Raw genomic sequence first — 20,169 nt, 5'->3', positions numbered from 1 at the left:
GGATGTTTATCATGGAGTTGTTTATAAAAATGCCTAATAAACTGTTGTATAATATGCAATTAAAAACAACACAGCTATTTCAAAGAAATGAAGCAGAATTATATGGACTGATATATCAGGATTGAAAAAACCCAGGATCACCAAAAAGTATGTTCTATATGATCCTATTATAGATTATGGAAAGACGCATAACAGGTTTATATGAGCATAGGAAAAGGTCATGTGATGTGAAAAGCACTGGGTGTTGTACGTAACTAATTAATTATTGAACACTACATTTGAAACTAATGACGTATTATAAGTTGGCTAATTGAATTTAGATAAAGAAGAAAGAAAGGAAAAGTTCTTGAAGTTAACAAATGAGTTTGAAGCATAGTTATAACTGGATAGTGGGAATATAGGTAATTTAAACAAATTTTTAAAATACAGTTTTCTTTTTCTGTACCACTTTTTTTTCCTCCCAACTTTCAAGTTGTATTACTTGTGTAAAAAAGAAGTAACACAAGAAAATAGAAAGCATACAGAAAGTCCCAGAAAACAAACAGGTAGAGCGTGGACCAGAAATTGCAGTAAAAAAAGACATTTTGATCTCATTTTGTCAAGTTCCAGCTATGAGACCTTAGGAGATTTCAGTGTCCCTGCTGTTGAGGTGACAGGGGATTGAGGTTCTGAGAAGTTAATTTTATTTTTAAACATGATACTCAGTGCATGTTAATTAGTCTCTTCTGCAAACTTCCTGGCATTTTAGATAGTATTCCATTTTAGATGAAATACAACTTACTGTGCATCTTCAGATTCCCTAAACCCTGACTAAGCACCAGGCTATCCACTCTTCAGCCCAAAGCCTGTCACCTGGAGGAAGTCCGTGAGTGAGTGAATGGTGAGTGAATGAAGCCAGGCACTCAGCCAGGCGGTTTCGCATTCGCTTTCCCACCCGATCCCCGCAACAGCTTTGAGAGGTTGCTGCTGTTGTCCATCTCTTAACTACAGCTGAGGAAACCTAGAGGCAGAGATGGGATTTGAACCCACGATTCTGGCTTCCCAGCTGGTGCCCCTAGCCCCAGCAGAAGGAAAAGGGCTGGAACCCTTGATGCTTTCCAGTTCTGAGGCTCTGAGCACTGGGACGCGTTCTCTTGGGGGCTTGGCTGATCATGATCCTTGCAAGGGACGCCTCTGAAATGAAAAATGCCTAAGTGAACAAATCTCCATTTCTTTTGCTCTTTCCCTCCCAGCCTTGAAAAGTGAGGCCAGGAGAGATGAGCTTTTGCCAGGAATTCAGCAAGTGAGTTTGTGTGGAGTGTCAGCTTCTCCACATTGCTGGGTATTAGCTTACTGCTGTCCGGCACCAGCCCCAAGAGCAGAGCCAGGCGTGGCTCCTGGTTTAAATATGTGAATTCATCTGGGCCTGGACAGCTGCATAGCTCAGGCAGGGCAGAATCTGCCACCCTACCCTGTTTCCTTGAAATCCATACAGGAACACAGTTTCAAATAGCTGGTGCCAGGCCCTGCAAGCTCCTACTTGTAGAAATGGATTTAAAAACTTGTGAGAATACATACCTCTGCCTGTGCCTCTAGACTTTTCCAGGCGTCAGCATGAATCTTATGGGAACCTTACAGTAACCCTGGGTGGTGGGCAGGAAAGTGGTGGTTATGACTATTATGAATTCCCTTGCTTTTACTCCAGTCACCCCTCTTCAATCGAGTCCCCCAAATGTAGCCAGAATGACCATTTAAATATGTCATTCAGATCTCAACCATGCCCTTCTCAAAGCCTTCCAACTCTTTAAACAAGTTCTAGAAGGCTCTAGGGGATCTGGCTTCTGTCTTCCCTTGTCCTCCTGTGGCCACATTGGCCTTCTAGCTGTTGCTCGAATGCTCTAGGCTCCAAAATTGTCCTCATCTCACAGTCTTTGAAACTGCTGCCCCCTCTCCCTGGAACACATTGTCTCCAGATTTTCATTGGCTGGCTCCTTGTCATCATGAAGGTGTCAACTTGACTGTCACCCTCCCACAGGGGCTTTCCCTGGCTACCCTATCTTATTATCACTGCCGACCACCACCACCATTCTCTATCTTCTTTTTTCCCTAGCCGCAGATGTCAGATTGTTTTGTCTGTTTTCTACATCATTATTTAAGCACTCAAGAGAGTAGAGACCTCATTTGCTCATTCACTGCTTAGAACATATTGAAATATTAATTTGTTTAAATGCATGAACAAATGCCCTTTGACAAAGACATTGAGGCTTAGACCACTGAAGTGTCTTATCACAGTTTACCCAGCTAGTGACTAGCAATACTGGACTCCAACTTAGCTCCAATACTCCAGCCTAGAGTGGGTGAAACTCAAGAAGGAAAGTTCTTACAGGGCCACTTAGGAGCAGACAGCTTCTCAGGGCAACATTCTTTTATGTTGTTGGAAGCAGCAAATCTTTCAGGGATACAAGCCTCTGGGAGATTCTGCCATCTGTCGGCCGATGTGTTAGCCTCGGAAGGAGGTCAGCAATCTAGACTCTTGCTGAATGGTGCCCACCCAGGAAGGAAGGACCAGAATTTAAAGAAGCTTTTTCTGCCTATCTAGATGAGCTTTCTTGACCACGGGTCATATGGACTCATAGACTTTTAAGGACTTTTATTCAAGCTCTCTGCTTCCCAGTGATTGGGAAGTAACTTGCTCCCAAGGCTACCTCATGATTTAGTGGTCATGGTTCCCAACTCAGCCAGAGTTCTTATCTACCCACTGTAGATTTGCTGGGCCCAGCTTTGGGAGAAAGTACATCACTCTTCCATACATTTTGCCTCCATGTGTTTGGCTCATCAGCACACTGGTTTGAGCCTTCTCAGATTCAGCACTGGGGCCAGCAGAGGGGAGTGGCGTTGGGGTGAAACAGTCCAGTGGCCAAGCTGGGGGAGAGAGTCACATAAGGAAATTCACACTCTTTTATCTTATTAGGGGTCCCCATGATGGGGAAGCAGAGAAAAAAAACAAAAACAAAACAAGGATCTCTGAGGCTTCTTACCTGCTCACTGCCCCAGATGTAGCCTTGAGGGTGAGAGGAGACCACAAGCTTGCTCCCTATAGTGGACCTGAACTTGGCACAAGGGACTAGCTGAAACTGGCACTGTTTCTACCTGCCAGAGTATAATGCTGAAGAAGAGGGGGCAGGGATTAAAAAAAGGAACTGCTAAATTCAGCTCAGCACTTCCTAGCAGGCCCTACCACCAATGCTGACCCCAATCCCAAGCCAGAGAGGCATGAGTTGTGTTGAACATTCAGACCAGTACACTCTTTGATCTGAACCTTCCTTTCTTGATCACCCCTGGAGGTTCAAAGAATGCCCCCAGCTTACTGTTCCTGGTGGTGCTGAAAGAATACCCATAATTGTTACTAAACAGCGGACAGAGCAAGGAAACATGCCCTCTTTGCCCAGCTGGCTCCCAGTTGGCACTTCATTATAGCAGAGATGGAGGGGTAGGCGGGTGACCTTGTCACTTCATTTGTACCCACATGGAGGTTTGCTGCTTGACCTGGGGATTGATGGGTGCTAGATGTTCCATCTAGCCAGCATGTCTACCACTGCAGGGCTGCCCACCTCCTGTTTTGTAAAAATCAGCCCTGGTTTCCATCAAATCCTAATTGCTCTGCAGCTGGCCTTCACTCTACCATGGCCTCCCCACAGAATGCTGGCTTCTGGCTGTTCCCTCCTCCGGCCAGAACAATGCTGGGCTCTGGCCGCTGACCCGGGCCTGAGCAGGCCTGCCAACTCCATGGCTCTCAGTCCTCACTTTGCACATCAGGGCTGGCTTCCCATACCCATGGCTTCTCTGCAAGGAAGGTTAGGGAGGGTTACCCACACATTCTGACAGACCACTTTGGGCCTAACTGGCCTTGTTCTTGGGTAGAAAGAGGACCAAGATGTGACTCTAAAAGGCTTAATTATTCATAAACATTTCTAGCAATGCCTCCTCTCCCTGTCTCTTGCACTGCTCTGGGGTGTTCATTCGACTTGGACTGATGCCAGTTAATGTCCTTCACTTCAACCTGACCTGAAACTGCAATGTCCTGAACAAGAGTAAGTGGGGCAGCCGACATTTCACGAGGGGAAGGTTGGCAGCCAGGCTGTGAGCTTACAATGTCCCATATGGGTCCCAGCTAATGCTTCCCACTTTCTTTTCTCTCTTTTTGGAACTGCTTCTTTCTTTCTCCGACTGCCCTCTAGCCCCTTCACTGCCTTGGGAAAGGGGAGCTATCGTGAAATCTTCATCATCTCCACTGTTTATTGAGAGGTTACTGTGTGCCCAGTACTGGGCTAAATTCCATAGACTGGGTGTCTCATTTCAACCTCACAACCTTCTGAGGCAGGCTTGATGGCATCTCCACTCTCAAGCCTAAAAGGGATTAAATGATTTGCCCAAACGTCCACAGCTTATAATAGCTGGAGCTGGGATTCAACTCCAGCTTCTTTGGTGCCCAAATCCTCATGCTTGTGACTCCTGCATTGCACGTCTCTCTTTCAAGAAAACATAGCTTGGTTGTACCCTGGAACAGAAGACCCCTGGGAAGCTGCCTTTGACCCTTATTGGGTCCCCTCAGCACAGATCATGCACATGCAGATGGGAACAGATATGTAAGTTGAAGTAATTCCCAATGGAAAGCACCAGAAGGATCTGTAAGTCCCCCCCCCCCCCCCGCTGTGTGTTTGCCCTCCCAAGGCCTGGAATCCCACAGCCATTTCCTGTACCCCGGGCCTGGAAAGCCAGTTACACAGACCAAGAGTGTATCTGCCCTCCACTTCTTGGTGGCCTCTGCTTTTCCCAGTGGATTCTGCAAGGTGTTTCCTGTAGATCTTGCTGACAGTCTTTGCTGGCACGTAGCGAAATCCATCCAGAACATCACTATGTGCTGGCCTAAGCCTGGGCTGAGTTTTGTTTTTGTTTGGCCTTAAAAAAAAAATCTTTTTTTCCCCAACCAGGGGCATGGGGACAGGATGGAGGAGGAGGGAGATGAAGGTAAAAATATTGACAAAGTGAAAAATATTGAATATTACTTCTGTTTCAAAGATAGAAATGTCTGGGGGTGGGATGCAGCTTGGTGAGTTCAGGTTGGACTGTGGTTGAAGTCTGGGATCAAGGTGGCAGCTTGGTCTTTATAAAGTCTCAAAGTACACCCTTCATGGGGCCATGGGGACTGAGCCTGGGTATAAAAGAGAGCTCCCTCCTGTTTTAAAAACAGCTTTTTCTGAGGAGTTCAAGGAGCATTTTAAATAAGCCATCCAGGGATGATGGAAGCAGACAGTATCCTGTCCCACTCTACAGGAAACTGCAGGGGAATTATTCCAAGTTACTCAGAGCACTGGATGGGCTAGAGAATCAACAGATCTCTTCCAACACTGTCTTAGCTCCTGTCAACCTAAATCATCAGGGCAAGTGTGGGAGTATTTTATCTTCAAGCACATAGCCTATCCCCTCTCGGGAGTGAGGCTATTAGAGCATAGTCCCCATAGAGATGTCATCCTGGAAGCATCTTTATTACTGCAGATTAATATACAGTTGGGGGGATTAAAGACAGAAGTCCTCTCCTCAGCAGTCTTTAGAATCTTTCTGTCGGTAGATATGGGGACATTCAGAACAACAGACCCTACCTGGCATTAATGTTTAATGCTCCCCTAATATACTTTAACCACTGAGACCATCCCAGGTTTGTTTAAATTTGGGGAAATAAACTCTCTGCTGTACCGTCAGCCTAGATAATAGGATGATTGCTGCAGAAACCACAGCAACAAGAACAGACAGCGGTATAAAGAGAACAGGTTGGTGAGGGCCACTCAAACCGTGGAGTTGATGGACTAGGTGGGGTGACTTAGGGGCCAGTTTCGTACTTGGTGGCTGTTGCCAGTTTTGGCCACAGCAAATTGTCCAGACAGATATCAGGTGAAGGAAGACCATGAGACAAGGCCAGAAGAGGTGCCTAAAGTATCTTAATTACTTATTTAGGTTTGATTAACTTTTCAGAGATGCGATTCTAGACCCAGAACACAGGGAGGACACAGCATCTGGGATCATTACTAATGAAGAGAAAGTCGAACTCAGAGGATGTGTGTATATTAGAAGAGGATGGTAATAACCTGAGACCACTAGGTTGTAAGGAACCTTAGACTACATCCATTCCAACTTCTCTCTCTCCTGCAGAATAAAGAACTAGGGCTCTAAGAGGGAAGGGATTTGTCAGACTCATAGCAAATGGAGAGAACCAGACAGACAACCTAGCTCCCAACTCCTGGCCCAGAATTCTTCCTACTACTCAATACTTTCTATATAATAAGACCCTTTTCCCAAAACAAACAAACAAACAAAAACAATCATTTTACTTCCAAACCCAAATAAATATAGCTATTTAGTGGAATAGGTGATTTATTAAATCATGTCAAAACTGGGAGACAGAATCTGTTTTGAAAATAGGAGTTTTTCATGGATGGTGGTAGAATCTTAACCTGCATTGCCAGCACTGAAAGTATCCAGGGTGAGGAAGGTGAATCTCTCAACTTTGTACACTGGGCAGCAACTCCTAGGAAATGTGCATTTCCCCTCTACCAACAGATTAGAGAGGTAAAGGCCCCAAGTGAGACAGAGATGGAAGGAGACTTGGAACCACATCACAGGTGGGGAAGAGCCATCAAAACTTATGAAAATATTTATTCTGGAGATGATTTAGGGAATATGACCATGCTGTTCAATTATCTTCTTTTGTGTAAGCTTAAGATGTCAAGCAGTTGGGAGAAGGCCACAGAGAGGCGGTAGAAAGAATTTTGGTATAGTCAAAATATGGCTTAACATGGAACAGGCTGACCTAGCTCAGAGATGTTTGCATAGTTGCCAGATTAATCCTGGGATGAGACTGAAGAGAAATTCAGAGGAGGTTCCACTCAACCTCGAGTCTTGGGCCCTTGAAATGTTTTTGAGATTATCTATGTTCTTAATTCAGTGGCACCACTGGGCTCATGGGAAACTCTGTTGGGAGGGAATGAGCCTGCACATTGGGGAGTAACTGGGGGGAAAGGGAGAAGAGGGAGTTTGGGTTTATTTTGGAAAACTTGTGCCAGCTGATTTCCATCTTCATTATTTTTCATCCTCATAAATATAAGTCACCTTTCTTCAGAACAAGGAAAATGAAGCCCGAGGAGTTTATGTATCCTGCCCAGCTGGAATGAGTCAGTGGGCTGGGTTCAAAAGTCCATTCTCCAAGACACTCATAAGCCTGAGCATGGCCAGTGAAATGTTATCAGAACTGCATCAGGCAGAGTCTTGGGGGGCTGATGATCCCAGGAACAGAGAAGTAGTAGCATCATTGTCTACAGACCCAGATTGTGGGACAGTCCTGAAAAGTCCCCCATTCAAGCTTCTATCACCCAGGGAAGTTGGCATTTACTTAAGGTCTTCCCATTGTCTAGAATATCCTCCTTCTTTTCTTTCCATGTTCAAAACTCAACACATTTTTTCTTGGCCAGCTCATGGCAGTGGAACTGGCCATGGACAGTTACAGCCAGATACAGTGAGTGAAGCAGCTGTATCATAGAGGAAGATGGAGTGGGAGGTTTTCAGGAAGTAATCAATATATGCCAGGTTGGAAAAGGTATCTTCCTTTACCCAGTACCTATTTACTGAGCACCTACTATGTTCTAGGCACTGTGTGAGATATGGGTGATATAGTGATAAGCAAAACAAGTCATGATCTCAATTTAGTGTGTAATGCTAGGAAATGAGACATTATTCAAGAGAATTCCCAAACAAACTTACAAACTGAGCAATATGAGAGTACTATCAGGACTACTATTTTAATCTGGTGCTGAGGGAGGGGTCAGGGAAATCCTCCTCTGAGGAAGTATCTCTGAGTTGAAATATGAAGGATGAATAGGAGTTGCTAGATAAAAAGGTCTTATGCAGAGGGAATGACATGTACAAAGGCCCTGAGGCCCTTGCACCTGAGCAGAGTTAGACCAGTGTTGACAATCAAGTGTCCAGTAGAGTTCACTTGTCTCCTCCCTTGTCACCCTTCTTGGTCCTAAGCCCTGTGCTCCCCTCCCCAAACCATGAGGCGTTAGGCTGATTACTGGACTTCTCTGTTTTAGAGAGTTAACCCCACCTCAAGGTTCTCATCTATGGCTTATGTGAATTCTCATCTATGGCTTATGTGAATTCTCTGATAATTAAGCCTTAAGAATTTTCCTTTACTCTGCACGTCGGATGCATCTGAATTGGCTGATTGTTTCAGATTTGTGAAATGTCAAGCAGATAAGATAAGCTTTGTTAGCAGACATATGTTGATTTAATTTCTGGCTGTGTAACCTCTGACATGTTTCTTATCTATTCTGAGTCTTGTTTTCTTGATCTACCCAATGGAAAAAATGCTCTTGCAAGTTAGTTTCAAGGATTAGCTGTAACACTGGTAAGGTGTGTCTGTTTTGTTCACTGTGTATTTCCACCACCTGACAGAGTGCCTGACACATAGTAGCCACTCAGGAAATTTTTACTGAATGCACAAGAGGCTCAGGCACTATGGATTGCATTCAGGTTTGACGGGTGAGTAGTTCATTCATTCATTCTTTCTTCTCTCTTTTTTAACCATTGTCACAATTTCCTATCACACTGCAAGGGCAGGTTGTGTGCAAAGATGCCAGGGACAGGTTTATCATTCTGCTGTTACCCACTTTGACCAAAGAGGGCAGCCTTAAGCATTCTTCTGTATTTTCTTTAAAACAAGGCTGGCTTCCTTAAACGGCTCTTGTATCTAATCTCCAGCCATTCTTCCACACTTTCAACGTTAGCTACTTTTGATAACTGTCTTGGGGATTGAAGATCTATAGTCTTGCCTTCTTTTTCTTCATACCTGTTTCTGCCTGAGTGCCCACTACCTGGGTCCTGAGCCGGTGGGAATGTTCTGAGTAAGCCAGGCAGGGGAGCACCTGCTTTAAATGGGAACCCCTGCACTGGGTCCACCTGGTGTCCAGAGTCCTCCTGGCTGAAGTTAGGGAAGTTAAAGAGAGAAAGGAAGCAATGACTGTTTTAAAAGCTACCCAAAGGGTTATTATAAATGTACCACATTCTTTTTGGCATCTGTGCTACATAATCCCCTGAGACAGAGAGGGGAGCAGACATTGCTTCTTACTGAAACCACAACAAAGTCTCTTATCCATCCTCACTGCATTTTGGGAACAGATTCACTCCCTGTCTGCAAAGACACATCTGCAGGTCTGCTGTACAAACGAGGGAGGTCCCTTTGCTTTACAGTTCCTTGGCTTTCCCTCTGCTCTCCTAGCAAACAAAATCCCAATTAGCAGAAAAATAAAATACTATAGACACCTTCTGAGATGTTGCCAACCATTCTGGTCTCACAGAAATGACCTGACCTGAAAGCTCTAAGTTCCGAGAACCATTCGTCGGCACGGTATTTTTCTGGGCACTGCTTCAAAGGGGCCATGGTTGAAGACCAGGCTGCTATTCTGGTGGCCTCTTGTTTGGGATAAAGTTTCCCATGGGCCCCAGGGGAGGGCTGGAGCACTCGGCAGGGTGTATTCTGGGCACCCCTGACCTGTGTGCCTGCACAACAGTGAGCAGGTCAGTGCCTCTGAACCAAGTAGGGTAGAGCTTTCTAGAGATCAGCAGGCTTCCTAGGCTCTGGCACACACTGAGCTGAGCCAGCCAAAGCACCCGAGGTAAGACGACTGGGAGAGATTAAGGGGCTTGGAGGAAGGTGTTGGGGGAGACATGGATTCCTTAAATCTTAACTTTGGAGATCAGAAACAGGATGTGAACTGGAATGGGACCATTAATGGGTCTAATGCAAAGTGGGGCAAACAAGTCCTGAACATGTTTCTAGGGGTTTCTTGAGGCTTTGGGGCCCTCCTATCAGCTGACCATTCAGGCACACATTGGGCACATATTAACATAAGGGTCGCTGGCCAGGATGAAGTGATTTCTCTATCACTTCCCACCTGAGAAATGACATGTGTTGGAGCAAGACCCAGCCTATACAGAGTTGGGCATTCCTGCCTACCTCTTGGCTTCCACCATCCCCTGCCCCTTGTCACACACACTGCTTTCTATTACTCTGATAGGCTAGGCTCTCCAGCCTCTGGGCCTTCACCTCTGCTCCCTCCTCCACCTGAAGGCCTTTTAATCCTCTTCGCTTGAGCTGACCTCTGCTGATTTCTCAGATCTCAGCAAGGCAGAATGTCTCCCACCTACACGCATCCATAGCACCACCAGGTCTTACCTAGGGAATAAGGACCATCTTAGAAGGGAGATGGTGTTACTGTGCTCTAGGTTTCTAAATGGCTAATAAGGCAACTACCCCAAAGTGTTCACCAAGCATGATCAGAATGACTGAGACTTTTGCTCTGCAGAGGGTGACCAGGAGGAGAATGCCAATACCCCAAAGTACAGAAATTGCCTAGCTTGGCCAAGTGTGTCTGATACATGCTCCTGTGGCTTCCTGGGCTATAATCACTTGTCTTTTTGTCTCAGGATATAAATAACCTTCGTGAAGGTAGGACCTTGTTTACCTGCTGACTGCTGAATCCCCAAGGCATAGCAGAAGATCCAAGGCATGTAGTCGAACACGTCTGAAGTAATAGTGAATAAGTGATTTAATTCCAACTCATGCTAGAAGGAGAAGGATGAGGAGGAGAAGGGAAGGGAGGAGGAAGGAAGAGAAGAAGGAGGAGGAAAGTGGGGAGGGAGGAGGAGAAAGGAGGCATAAGAGGGAGGGGGAGGGGGAGGAGGAGGGAGCAGGAGGAGGAGAAAAGGGAGGAAGAGAGAAGGGAGGAGGAGAAAAGAGGAGGGAGGGAGGGGGGAGGACTCAGGTGGAGGAGGGTGGAGGAGAACAGAGAAGGAGGAGGAGGAGGAGAATAAGGAGGTGGCACCACTGACCTTTCTGATGCTAAACCTTGGGTTTCTTAACTGAAGTTTGGGTGGTGCCCCCCCCAAAGGCATTTGTTAACTTAGGCCTCTTGTAAATGGACCCCATAACTCCCCTCTTTTTAGATATGAATCTTCAGCATTTGGATATTAGAGTCCCATTCTAGCTTCTCAGATCACACTTCTACCTGCCTCCCTCTCTTCTTTTCTGGGTGATGTTTAGGAGCTCAGACTCCTGACCTGCACTCCAAAAGCTTGAACCCAAATCCATCTCTGTCTCCTTTTATTGTATTACCTTTGATTCCCTCCTGTAGCCTCATTCTTCATTCAACAAACACTTGGCGAAACCTTGCCATATTCCAGGCACCTTGTCAGGTGCTAGAGTCAGATTCAGGCCTATTATCTAACAATTCAGGCTAATGAGTGCCAAGCAACTGACCATTAAGGTAGAACATCTTTGGGAAAAAAGGAAGCCAAGAAGACTGGAGGGATTTAGTGTGGTCTAAGGTGGGCAGAAGTCTTACTGGAGGAGGTGGCATTTCAGGTAGGTAGGTCTTATAGGGAAACAGACGTGTAGGCAAATGACTGGGGAGAAAGTCATTCTCACTGAGACAATGGGCATCACAGGGCAGGTCAGTGTAGTGGGGCAGGGAGCAGGGAAGTTATAAGGGGTGCTGGAGGCTTTGCAGTGGCAGGACTTGGGATGAGATCCAAACCCCAGAGACCCATTTATACATCACTGTGCTATTCAAAATTATCCTGTTACGTTGCAAAACCAAGGGAGGCTTGGGGGGCTGTGGGTAGGGTTGTCACTCCCATCTGTTACTGAGAGAATGTGGAGGGGGCTCTGGGGAAGGATCTCCCTTCCTACTTTCTGTACTTTGGGGTACTGACATCTCCCCTCTGGCCACCCTTTGCAGGACAAAAGCTTCAGCAATTCTAAGGCTTTGGTAAACCCTTTGGGGCAGTCACCTTACCAGCCTTTTAGAAACCCAGATCATAGGAACAGCACCTCCCTTCTCAGATGGTCCTCACAACCCCCCCCCCAAGTAAGTCAGCCCTGTATCCTAGGACTTTAACCCTGTTCTGGGTCAAATGATCTGTACTTTTCTCCCAAACTGGCTGTGGCTACAGGAAGAAATTGAGGGTGGCCGACTTTGAAAGTGGTTACACTGCAAATGAAATGTATTAATGCCAAGTCCAGACATATACCTAGGTGGTGACTCTTAAATTTTGTCTTTTAATAGTTTAAAATCAAGATTGCCACTTAAAACATGAAAGCTGGAGTAAGACACAGAATTTGCTTGTGTTCCTTTTGGATAATCTCAAAGTACCAGGCAACTTGACCTTTCTGGACCTGTGTTCCCTTTGCTTGCCTCTCTGGGCCCCTTCATTTGATATACATACAACTGACATCAGCTGAGGCCCCAACATGTTTCCCCGACTGCTCAGGCAGAAACCCACACTGCTTCCAAGGTGAGGAGAGCTAGGAGCCCACAAGTGCCTCCTCCCCCCGCAGACCCCCTGTTTGCCGGGAGGCCCTCCCCAGGACAGCCTTGCCTCGAGGACCCTAGAACACAAGGCAGGCACTGAGAAAAGAGGCTCTGTGCAGAGAGGTTTTAATATCCTCCTGCTTTTAATAGCTTTCCCTGAGATGGAAACTTGGGTTGAAATGATTTGCAGCTCTCCAGATTTTTCTGAGAGTGTGTGTGTATTTGAGTTTATTTTTAGCCACAGGGGTTCATTCCGTGCCAAAAAAACCTGCTTAAATAAAACCAAGATTAATATTTTTACTTAACGGAAAGAGTTAGTCAGGACAGGCTTTGAACTAGAGACTCCCTATCTTGATTTGGGAGTGCATCTTAACTGTCTGGTCCTGGCTTTGACACCAACGAAAAAAGGCCTTTGAAACTGACCGAGAGAAGTGCCCTCAGGGGACCAGGATAGGATGCCCGGAAGAGCCTATTGTGAGACTTCTCCAAGGGGCACTCTTCCTCACAGGGGTGCCCCTCCCTGCTCCCCTCCTGTTCTCCAGGGCCATCTTCCTGGAAAGGTGGGTAAGTGGATCCTGGCTCTGCTCAGAGCCTGGCTGGGATTCTGCCTCACTCCCAACTCCTTCCTTGGGTCCTCCCCATCAGATCTGGTCCAGGCTTCTGCTTCCTCTGGATTCAGATAAAGCAAACGGAGTCTTTGCTTGGGGATGGGCTAAGGCCTAGATCCGCTGTCTAGGGAGCTCTAGCTGCCCCTCCCCTTGAACAGACCTCACCCCTCTTTGTGCGATGCCAGCTCTTTGTTCTTGCTCATACTGCTGTGTTTGCTCTCCTTGAATACCATTTACCTGTTTCCTTGCCTCTGAATTCCCCAGGGCCTCATTTATCTCCTTGTCCCTGTGAGCCTAGCACAGTACTCCACAATGATTGTTGAACAGATGTTTATCTGGCCCTATAGCCTGAGAACTGCTATTAACCCCTTCTGATGGAAGAAGGTTCAGAAAGACTTGGTCATAGGCCAAAGCTTACCCAGAGGAGTCATTTCTCTCTCTCTCTCTTTTTTTTTTTTTTAAATCACCCTTCATGTATGTGGCCCTTTAACTTCATACATTCAGCAGATATATAGTAGTGACTTCTTACATGCCGGGCTCTCCCTGGTTGCTCAGGTTATAGTAGTAAAGCAAAGAACCCGCCCTCTCGTGAGGCTTGCATTCTAGTGAACAACACATGGATACAGATTATGTCAGCTGGTGGCCAGTGCTATGGAGCACAGAGAGGCTGGCCAAGGGTGACAGGGAATGCATGAGGGAAGATTATGGGGGATCATGGAGGCCCCCTGACCAGCAGACAATCAAAGTAGGCGAGGGAGTGAGCCATGTGGCTTTGGAAGGAAGAGTGTTCCAGTAGGGGGAACTGCAAGGGCAGAGGCCCTGAGGTGGTGTTTGGGGAGGTGCACAAGGAGTAGGGGGCTGGGGCTAGAGTGGAACAGGTTGCCATTTCCAAAGATAAGGAAGGTAACAGGACCATGGGTGAGTGAGGGGCATTTTCAGGAACTCAGTTTTGGATGGATTGAGTTGGAAATGTCCTCTTAGACCTCCACGTATAAGGGGATACTAAATGTAGACTCATGTTGTGGGGGCTCTGGGGTTGGATGATGCATAAATGGGAGCTGCTAGTGTACAGAGGTACAAAGCCACGAGCTGGGTGGAAGGGAGAGGAGGATGAGGAACCCACAACTGCCCAGACTGAACACGCGGAGGTCTCCAGTGACCTCGACGAGAGCTGCTTTGATGAAGAGAAAGAGGGAGCTTAGGTCATGGCAAGAACCTTTCCAGGTTGGTAATCATCACCCTGACCTAGAAACCAGGATGGAAAGTGACTTGCCCAGTGTTACAGAGTGACAGAGCCCTGACTGTATCCAAGTCCACACTTTCCAGGCCTGCTCATTCCAGGTTTTGTTGATCTGAACTTTCAGCCTCCAGGTCCTTGGAGAGAGGCTTTTGGGGTTTGGGTGTGGTGACACATGGGCTGGAAACCAGAAGGACCTGAGTAGGGTAGGCCTTCAGGTGTCTGCCATCCACCCTTCATTCCAAAGGCCCTTTCCTCAAACCTGGACATCAACAAAGTATCCCCAAAGAGGCAGCAGATAATTGTGAAGAACTCTGGCCAGGGTCATTGGAGGAAGATACCAAAGATCATCAGGGGGATGAGGAAATGCTGGATCAGGGCTCTTGCTATCTTCCTCTGATCAGTACATTTCAGAACCTTCAAGTAATCACCATCAGCAGCATAATAGTATATCATCTGTTTGGCTTCAGGGTTACAAAGTGCCTTTTTACATACACATTGTCTCATCTAATTAATCAGTCTAATTAACTTCAGACCCATAGTGTTGTGAGAAATCTCAGGGATCCTCAGGATTTGTGGTTTCTAAGTTATTTTATTTTCTTCCTTAAAAGCCTTGCTGGAAAGCACATGATGATATTCTGTTCTACTACTGATGGTGATTACTTATAGATTCTTATTACCAATCTGAGGGCACATGTGTGAGTAATTGGGAGAGAGTGTGGGGTGATCAAAGGGATGGGGGTCACTGGAGGCTTATCAGGGGGGCCTTCCTCCTAGGGACAAATCCATCTCTCTGATCCTTACCAGAGCAGACAGTGGGAGTGGGGAGGTGCAGAAAATTATGAAATGTTTTGCAATCAGTACAAATCCCGTGAAAAGGCTTTAGGCAGTCCACTTTCTTAGGGGACCCACCAATTTTTGTTCTGCTGGGATGCAAAACCACCCTCAGGGTACCTGATCTTATTCCTCATAGTTGGAAAACGGGGACAATAATAGCCATCTTATAGAGTTATCTTAAGAATAGAGCAAGATAGCATGCGTGCATGCTTGGCACATGGGAGGGGCTTAATGAATAGTAGGTATTGTTATGAGTGTGTTCTAGTCCCTCCCTCTCCCCTAGACTTACAAACATGATGTAATGAAATGCAGAGAGCTGATGGTTAATGAATGGCTGGGCAGCTGCTGGAGCAAGGAAGCCTGGCTCTGCCTTCTTTGGATAGGCTAAAATGCAGGATCTCCATGGGGCACAAGACCAGAGAATTGCCTAATGGGCTGAGCCAGATGGGCTGTGGGCCTGCCTTGCTGTGGGTTTCTTGCTTATTGTCTTTGTCATGAGCTCTTGGCCTCAGAAAGGCCCATGTGGATGGCAACCAGGAAATGAACATCAAGTGACTATCAGACACTTCCAGACCCCTCTTTTCTTCCAAGTCCAAGTCAAAAGCCTGGTAAGCCCATAGTCTAGGCCTTTATGCTTACCTAGATCCTGCCTGGTAGGGTCCTATCAGAAGAACATTCACCTTCCTAGGGTTAACTCTAACAGTGACTTCTGCTTTTGGAGAAATTCATCCTACCTGCTGGGCAGGTGTGCCTTACCTACATTGCTGTCCTCCTAAAAACCATGCCTCAAGTCAGCAAAGTCATTCTATAGGGCCTTCAGAGAGACAGGAATGGGAGCAGAGTGTGTGTGTGTGTGTGGGTGAGGGGCACTTGTGTGTGTGTGTGTGTGTGTGTGTGGTAGTGAAAGTATCTCACTTATTTGATGGCTAAATCAACTCCTTTACCATGGGGAGGATTTATAGTGTTGTCAACAGGATCCCAAGATCTAAGACGGGCAGAATCCATGGTCTTAAGTTGGTATACATTAATTCATTTAAGGGATCCTTGATCTAAAATCCAGCCAAACTTTGCCTTCCAACCTACTGGCAGAAAAGTCCAACCATCAGATCAGGGTAAAAAGGTCTGGACTTGATTGAAGGTAGTTGTATGGGAGGTGGAAGGAGAGGGTAAGAGGCAGGGGCTTTCTCGTGGGCATCTTGTCCCCTCTGAATATGCTGACAAAGAGGAGATGTACAACTTCTGGACATAGCAGTAAGCTACACTGGAAGCTGAATCTTGTTTGCCACTGGAATTGTTTTTTGTTCAAAACTTGTGCTGCTTGTGGTCTATCTACATTACTATGGATGGAGGTGGGGGCAGGCAGCACCCAATATATTTCTGGAAGGGATAAATGTGCCTTGTTTCTCTTGTTTTTGCAAGCTCTTACTAGCCCTCCTCACAAAAATTATTTGAAGAAAGAGAATTATATAGAAATATACCTTTACATCTGGATCCTCAGGTGTATGATATATTTAAGAGGGCCCTACATATATTTACAGGTCTATGTGCCAATTATATAAGCACACATAGCCCGGTCAGTTTCTTCTTACAGACTTTTAAGTGAAAATACTGTTTACTCTGTTTTCATTTGACCTCCATATCCCTGGAAGCCCAGCTTCCTTTCCCGGGGCATAAGAGGCTCCAAAACTGAGATTCAGGCTGTTCGTCATTGCCCCTTTCTCTGACTGGTGCTTTCAGACACCTTGGAGGTTAGCCCTCTAGCCATGAACTTTTAAACTTTGTTTTCCCACTAGACTGTCTCTGTGGAGGTAGGAAATGGGACTTCTATTTCTCGTCATCATGCCCACCAGCACACCAACCCAGCTCATTCCTATGTTGGCTTAGCTGCCGGAGGACACTGGGAAGACAGTGTGGGGCCACATTCCAGCGGGAAGGAAAATAAAGAAAACCTTTGTCTAGCCCAGCCCATCTGTAAAGCTGGCTTCTAGCCACTACACCAAGGTGGCGGGAACAGCCCACAAGCTGCCAGCTCTAAGTTTGGAAACTGTCTTCTGTTGTTGTTGGAGAACCATGACCTTCCATACCTCCGCTGTCGACTGTGGCCCTGAGGCCAGAGAATGCTCAGGAGCACCCTTACTGCCAGACAAGAAAGTACAAAATAGCACACATTTGCATTGCAGAGGAGAAACCGAAGCAAATAAAGACATATTAATTCAGACCTAATGGGCAGATCTGAGGTTGGCTGGTGTTTTTACTCTGGAAGAACTTTGTGAATCTCTCTGGGAGAGCAGAATATTACTTAGTTTTAGTTCAGTGTAGTACAGTTTTGTTTTTATAAAGAAAAAACTGGTGTGGCCTCCATGCTGGGCCTTCCCTGCCAGCCTTTCTGGACCATAACCGTGTGATCGAGTTTGGTTCTGGTAGGCTGCTCTTGGGTTACATGTGGGTGATGAGATAGGGCAGGTCCTTGTGATGAGGTGGGTGCTCCAGACTTAAAAACACCTGGTATGTTTGTTTTGACCAGTTTATGTGTGTTCTCCTACCTCTCCCCGAAATTCTACACGGCCAGATATTTTGAGGAGTTTGCCTTTCTTCCCATCCCAGAGAGCACCCCAAGGCCTTAGCTTATGGTGTATGTTAGAAGATAATGAAACTCAGACAAGTTACAACAGAGGTCACTGGTAGGGGTGTTATTCTAACAGCAGTGACAGCAAACACACCATTGTCAGTGTCTACATGTAACCCTCACAGCATGAGGTTTATGAGGAATTGATGTAGATTAGGAAATGAAGACAAAGAAGGGTTTAATGACCTCCCTAAGGTCATGCGACACCACAGTTTGACCAGGATTCAAACCCAGGTGTCAGGCTCCAGAGCCTTGGTCTTCCATGCTCTGCCATGCTGCTGCTCCACTAGAATTAGGACATCGCTTATAGGCCACGTGATGGGCATTGGGCCAAGACAATTAGAAAGATTTAGGAGAAAGGAGGTTGGGGACACACGGGTTTGCCTGAGGCCGCATGGTAGTGATGGAACGAAACACAAATGTGGCTTCCTGACTACAGAAACTGACTCCCTTTTCACTGAACAATTCTCAGATGAAAAGGTTCCAAGCTCAGGCCATTTCAGGGTAAGGAAGGAATTGGCTAGCTGTGTGTGCAGAAGCTTCCAGAAGTACCTAGCTTTATGGGACAGGTCTGCTTATGACATGTTATGTCTAAATGAAGTCATTTTTGAGCCAGGGAAGGGGAGAAGCTGCTATTTAAAGAAATCCGTTTTGCAATTTCTTCCCCCCTAAGGCAAAGACTCACTTGGTAGTTTACCTTCTGTGTTAATGAAGCGGCAGAGGATGGAGCCAAATCAATTCAGGAAGAATCAATAGTAAAGTCCTGGCAGATATGCTCTCTGCCCAACAGTTAAGCTGTTACAACCTGACTGTGGGAGTTGCTGTAGAGGAAATAGTCCCTGGGCCTCTGGGAGGCTGGCTCCCTGCCAAGGATGCTGCTACAAAGTTAGACAAAGAGGTGGAGGCAGAATCTTGAGGGAGCTTTGCCTGGAATCTTGCCAACCTCTCGTTTTTGCAGTGGACTTGGAAACAGCCACTCGCCTCCTCCCAAACTGAGCTGTGTCTGCTAAATTGCTAACTTCGCCAATGGGCTCTGTGTTTTACCCTCCCTGGCAAGAAGTTCTGGAGGGGCTGTTGGTTCATCTGGGTCTTGACTTCATGTCTGATAGGAAGAGTAGGGTCCCAACTCGTTTGGAGAGGAACGGGACAGAATCCAGTTGGGATGGCGGAGGTTGTTTCCTAATAAAGGTTGTTTTGTTTTTAGAGATTAGAGTCAATGAATTGGGAAATGTGGTGGAACATCCAAAATGGGGAAGCATACCAGGGATAACAGGGATAACAGAGCCACCAGAATGGGCAGGGGTGTGTGTGTGTGTGTGTAGGGTATTCTGTTCAACATACATTTATTCAGGACCTACTTTTTTTAGGAGCTAAGTATAACTGGAGGTAAAAAAAAAAAAAAAAAAAAAAGTGACAGGATCTTGGAACTGGAAGAGTTCAATGTGACTCAAAGCATGGCCGCTATACATGCAAAATCCATTCCATTTTGGGGAAGGTCCTAGCCTGAGAGCTTCCAGAACCCCTTGATGGAGACTCTCTCTATCCCTATGGCAGCCCCTCCCTGTTTCTTGCCAGTTTTTGTTATTAGATGCCTTTTGGGGGGGGTGAGCTAACGAACACAACTTATCTGCAGTTTCTGAATTGTCTTTAAGATCTGTTCATTACTCTTCCCTGTGCGAGCTCCATAAATATCTGAAGGCAGTTACTGGGTGCTTCCTTTTCATGTAAAATACAAAAAGAATGCACAGTCTCTTATAATCTCTAAGAAATGCTTCCCTTCTCTGTGTTTTTACTGCATGTAGTAAATGCCTATCTTCCAGCCTTCCTCAAGTTGGGTCTGTCTTATACTTTTCCTGTTCATAGTCCATTAGTATTTACTGAGCAACTCCTTTCTGCCAAACGTTGTACTAAGAAATTTCAGAAGATCTTTTCTTTAATCTTCATTCCAATTTTTTGATATAGGTAGTTATACCCTCTTTCCAGAGGAGAAAACTGAGGTTCAGAAGAGCAAGTGGCTTCACTTCTCTGTCAGTTTCCTTGTCTGTATTATGTGGATGGTGATACTGCCCGTGTAAGCTGTCTTGAGGAGTAAATGCATGAGATGTACTTCCTCATAGAGTTGGCATGTGATAGATGGGAGCAAATTTTAATGGCAGCAACCCTTCTATCGTCAGCATATGCAATTTTTGGTGATGATGATGATGATATGATGAAATCAATAATGTTTATGTAACATATACCGTGTGGAAGACACGGCGCTGAGTTTCACATGTGTTATCTTACCTAATGCTTTCAGTTCAGGAGATTGGTGCCATTATTATCCTGTGCATAGGAGGAAATGGGAGGCCAGAAGCAAAATTCCTTGCCCACAGTCATAATAGCCATACAGAGCAGAGCTCTGTTGATTCCTGAGCTCCTACTCCCAACAGCTCCCTCCTCCACCACATCCTAACTGAG

At 46.1% G+C, this 20,169-nt stretch overlaps 2 protein-coding genes across 3 annotated transcripts in view; one reads left to right on the top strand and one right to left on the bottom strand.

The window, feature by feature from the left end:
* SYN3 (synapsin III) overlaps positions 1–20,169 on the bottom strand; it is a 447,511-nt gene that overhangs the window by 261,176 nt on the left and 166,166 nt on the right. The window lies entirely within an intron of this gene.
* Positions 1–20,169, top strand: part of TIMP3 (TIMP metallopeptidase inhibitor 3) — a 56,522-nt gene that overhangs the window by 21,944 nt on the left and 14,409 nt on the right. The gene's annotated exons all lie outside the window — the stretch shown is intronic.

The sequence above is a fragment of the Mustela putorius genome, unplaced genomic scaffold, assembly GCF_011764305.1.
Source record: "Mustela putorius furo isolate JIRA1106 unplaced genomic scaffold, ASM1176430v1.1 tig00000738_pilon_pilon_pilon, whole genome shotgun sequence".
NCBI classification, from domain to species: domain Eukaryota; kingdom Metazoa; phylum Chordata; class Mammalia; order Carnivora; family Mustelidae; genus Mustela; species Mustela putorius.
This window is presented reverse-complemented; position numbering and strand designations above follow the sequence as displayed.